The following is a 5,051-nucleotide window of genomic DNA, read 5'->3' as shown; positions in this document are numbered from 1 at the left end:
TCTCTTCCAACCTAGACAATTCTGTGTGATTCTGTGTAATGAAACTGAGACATATGGTAAAGCACTAATTACACAATTTTTTTTAATAGCTTTTCTTTTTTCTGCCATAAATAGAAAATCCAAGATAAGTCATAGACATTTATTATTAGTGCCTTTTGGTTTTACCATTTAACTGCTGTGTCAATCCAAGAAGCTGACAAGCTGTGTTAGCGTGTATTAACGTTGTTTATTTTGTATAGAACTCAGAAGAGGGGAGAGAAGGGAAGGGGAGGGCAGAGCAGGAGAGGGAAGGGGAAGAGCTGGCTTTTAGAATCATGAAACCATTTACATTGAAAGAGAGATCTCCAGCTCAAAGCATGTCCAGCTGGATGAGATTGCTCAACCCTTGTCCAGGTGAGTTTTGTGCATTTCCAAGGATAGAGACTCCACCTTCACCATGAAAAAAGTTTTTATCAATGCACCTTTAAAAAGGCTCTGTATCAGTCTTCTCCATATCTTCCATTATGTAGCCAAAGACAGCAAGAAGGTCTTCCCCTAAGTCTTCCCCTCCATAGGCTGAGAATGTTTCACTTTCAGTTCCTTCGTATACATTGTGTATATAAGCCAACAGAAGTTAACAGATGCTGATTGCTGAACAAGCTTCCAGAAGATTCCTGAACTTCCTTTATGGAAAGTTGAGAATGCTGCAAAAACCACACATCTCTGCTGCACTTGTATCTTCTTTTTCTACCAAGATGAGCTCTTATGGAGCCCACTCTGCTTCACAGAAAGATACTGTATTCAGTCCTCCTTGGCTCTGACACAAGTCCTGTGGCTTGACACAACTCTTTGGCTGAGGTCTTTGGTGCCTGGACTATTCTTCAGGGTCTCTCTTTCTTTGTTGTTGCTGTTGAACAGATTTAGGACTTTTTATTCTCTCTGGTCAGACAAATACATTTATTACAGCTTAGACATTTGAATGAAATGATGGAAAACAACAGGCAGATATGAAAACATAAGATTGAAGATGATAGACAATGAATAATATGATTAATATTGCAAGAGCAATCACAAAATATCACATGACTAATAATCATTTTAAATAGGTATCAGCACTGTCCTCATTTTTAAGAGAGTTGACAAACATGATTATCAATTTTTCACACAACATGCCTCATGAACAATGGAATTAGAAATGAAAGATCAGGAAAAAAAAAAAAGGAAAAAAAAGGAAGACTAACCCTACTGACAGACTACTGGCAGGATGTTCTGTTGTGCTTGTTATTAAAAATCAAGAAAAATAATTTGTTTATTGCATGGACAAAGAGGAACCAGGCAAAAAGCAAAAACATGTTTATGAATACATAACATAATACATAAATATTTGTGAATGACATGAATATGTGTATTTTATGCATGGATTTGAAGAAAGCTTCAGTTAGGTGACAGAAATTCTTATCTTCTGTTACAGTAAGCATTAAGGAGGACATGATCTGACCTTTCTTTTGCTGATACCAGTGAAAAGAAGTTGTTTAGGATGATTTGCAGGAAAGAAAACTGTTAACTGTTTCATGCTCCAAATGCATACCTATAACCTTCCTGAGATAAGACAAATGTGGAATGACAAAACAAAAAGGTTGTGTGTCATCTCATTCTCTAATGTGGTATATCTAGTCACTAACGATGACTGTAAACAGTTTGGACAAGCTGCATATAAACACCTCAAGGTTCTTTATATTTTATCTAATACAGTTGGCTCTAAAATGGCAACTGCAGCTCTAAGGACTAATACCTGTACACTTGAAGAATCTGCACTGTACACGTACTTGAAGATCTGCACTGTAGAACCACAATAAAACTATGGGCTTCACCATACTTAAATTTAAAATAACATCAAACTTTACCCTTGCACTTTCACAGGACCTAGCACTTTGGTCTGCAATACTATGTTCTAACACAGGTTGCTCTCAGACAGTGGTAAAGCAGGAATCACTACATAGGAACAGCCTTGGTTCTGAGTCACCCTTGAAAGGATCCTACTAGCTAGACAGAATGAAAAACTCTCAAACTGTTGTTTTCTGTGAGTTTACTGAACTCAAAAGAGTTCAGCATATTTAGTATATTGGCTTATTCCAATTTGAAATAGGAGAAAAATGAGAAGAAAGAAGTAACGGTAATGTCAAGAATTTCCATTGTTTGGTTTGGGTTGTCCTGGTTGAAGTATTGACCTATTTGTATAACATTTAACTTATAAACATAATATTTTTGTGACTGTATTTACCAGATTACATTACTTTCTCTATAATTAGATGAAAATGAGATGAAAAAGAACATAAAGTAGCCTCAGAAAAAAATAAAAATAAAAGTACAATAAATCTGACCACAGATAAAAACTTGGGAAAAACAAAAATGACTTTTTCCCATAACACCTGCTCTAATTATATTTAATTCAAGAAACTTGATTTATTACTCTGTTAATTCAAAATCATTATCCAAATAAAATCTCAAGCATAGCACATAACCATGAGGTTTCAGCTAAAATGTACAGGCTCTTCTTGTAACTATCTGAACTGGCAATGAGCAACATTAGTCTAGCTCCTTCTAGTAGTGATGCTAGTAATGATATTCTCCCAGAAAACAAACAAACGAACAAAAATCTGAACTTGTTGCAAAATTGAATAAGTGGACTTTCCCATTCCTGTATAAATAACAGTATCTTAAACTGCCATGTAAAACAAATAAGACAGTATGTTAGTAGGGTTTTGAGTAAAAGTCTCAGAAAATAGAATAGAATTCCAGAAGGGATAGGAAACTAGTTATTACATGTTACTGCAGGACAATACTGCCTTTTCCTTTTGCTGGGTGCTCTGGATTTCATTTGTACAAAAGGAAAAAATCAGCATTTGCTTGAGGATAGATTCCTGAAGGACAAAGTGATACAGGAAGTACTGTTAATTTGCTGCTTTGAGCAGCATCCCATTGTGTAAGAAATGTGATATTACAGGTCCCTATAAAAAAGTAAAAATACTGGTGTAATTTGGGGATGGAGTTCTCATTTTTGCTGCTCATTGGTGGTGTGACATACATTAGAGAGGGCATAAATATCAGTTCTGTTCAGAGGAAAGCATAATTGTTTTGTATGTATTACTTATTAGAAAAATTTCCTAATTTAAAAATGCATATTCTTAAACCTTTCAAGACGCTAGCAAGTCACCAGAAGAAAGTTCAGAAGTATTATAACTCCACTGATTTCAAGGCAGTAAAGTACCAATGCTGTGAGTACACCACCTCTGAACAGCTCTCTAAAAGTTGTCTTCAAATCGCTATACCTGACCATGCCACACACAGGATACAGAGCACAAACTGCTGGGAAATACTCATCTTTACAGCAGATGCAATCTTGAGTCAGGACTACACCACAGGCCACCCATGGCAACCTCATTTCTAGCCAGGCAAAAAACTTCCCCTGTATTAAAACATCTACAACATGTAAACATGTACTGCAACTGAAAAGGAAAAAAAAGAGGGGAGAGGGGTAGGGCTCTCATTTACTATTTATTATGTGGAAATTGGTTTAGCTTGAACACAAGCTGAAAAGGTGGTTAGCCGTATGATTAGGAGAGCAAGGTACTAAGGTGTTTGTGGGTGAGATGCATACCAGCACAGCTGATGTCTTGGGAAATTTGTGAAAGGAGATTATGTAACAACTGGATTTTCATACAGGAATACTACTGTGCATAGATTACTGTGTTAAGTCATGGCTACCATCACTGAGGGTACAAGGGCACACTATAATAAATGCCTTGTGGGCCTGCTTTTTACAATGAATTACTTGAATCCAAGCATAAGAAAAAGTACATCGCACTCATCCATAACTTTTTTTTTGTACTGTCAATGGGAGAGGGGGAAAAAAAAAGGAAGATGCTTGTATCTAGTTCTGAAAAATGCTTACATCCCTTCCCCTCTGTCCTAGATACACCACATCCATGAAAACACTTGCGGTGCTACCACTACCTTGGAATCCCTCTGAAATCAACCTAAAGGATATATTTATGAGCAATAATCTACTTGCAGCAGAGAGGAAACAGGGTTGTCACAGACAGACTTCATTCCTGGTTAGGCTTCAGCTGACAAAGATGAAAGTTACCAAATGGGTCCAAAATACATATCCTAGATCTTTGCACCCCTAGTCTTGTCCCTTCCCAACCAGCTTGTAGACAGGGTTTGAAGGATATTGTTATCCTCGATTTAAGTAATCATTCACTGTTCCCTCAGCCACATACAAACAGCTTTGTTGCTATAAGAGAAAGCCATAGCAACTAGACTTTATCCAAAGTATCTGCACCTCAGTTGCTACTTTCAAGTTAGGACCATCAGTCTCGCTTCATTTCTACTAGGATCATAGAACTTGTTCAGCTTTGAGTTTAAGTTGCTTGGGTCTTCAGCTTGGACAGATATATAATGAAGCATAGATGCTCTTCTCCACTTTTGAAGGAGACTACATGATTACACCATTTCTTAAATCACATGGAAATTAAAAGCACACTCAGAGGATTAGCATATCTTATAGTTAACTGTTTTTTGCAAGAAAGAAACTAGGTTCAGAACTACAACAGAAAGATTCCTACTCAAACTTGACATTTTACATCACCAGACTACTTAATCTCAGTTCCAACTACCCAGCCTTCTTACTTAGTACCCTTTGACATAATTGAGAATACTTACATACAACACTTCATATAGCTATACTAAGCCCCTTCATAGCAGAGGAGGAACAACAAATAAAGGCAACAACTCATATCACCTATATTTTTATATATGAAGTGCCTCTGCAAGACCCTATCAAGTTGGCTTCTTTGATTACAATTCCCAGCAGCTGTGCAAGACATGGCCTCTGAGTCACTTAATGCTGACTCGTGGTGATTCATAACAGTGGACAAGCTTAAAATAAAACAAATACAAGACTTGTTTAGGAAGAGAAGTCTTTAGGTACAACATAAGAGGCAAAAAATTACAAATAAGTGATCGTTTGTGTTGACATTTGCTATTGTTCATCTTATTTTCCCCTTGAA

At 36.7% G+C, this 5,051-nt stretch overlaps 1 long non-coding RNA gene across 1 annotated transcript; it reads right to left on the bottom strand.

Annotated features, from left to right (window-relative positions):
* Positions 1–206: 206 nt before the first annotated feature.
* Positions 207–4,842, bottom strand: LOC106016743 (uncharacterized). The gene is made up of 2 exons (XR_001189663.5): positions 4,705–4,842; positions 207–886 (listed from the first exon to the last, which is right to left on the bottom strand). It is a non-coding gene; the product is annotated as an uncharacterized lncRNA (long non-coding RNA).
* Between the last annotated feature and the right edge of the window lie 209 nt (positions 4,843–5,051).

The sequence above is a fragment of the Anas platyrhynchos genome, chromosome 1 (genome assembly GCF_047663525.1).
Source record: "Anas platyrhynchos isolate ZD024472 breed Pekin duck chromosome 1, IASCAAS_PekinDuck_T2T, whole genome shotgun sequence".
Taxonomy (NCBI): domain Eukaryota; kingdom Metazoa; phylum Chordata; class Aves; order Anseriformes; family Anatidae; genus Anas; species Anas platyrhynchos.
Note: the sequence above shows the minus strand (reverse complement) of the source record. Positions and strands in the feature narration are given on the sequence as shown.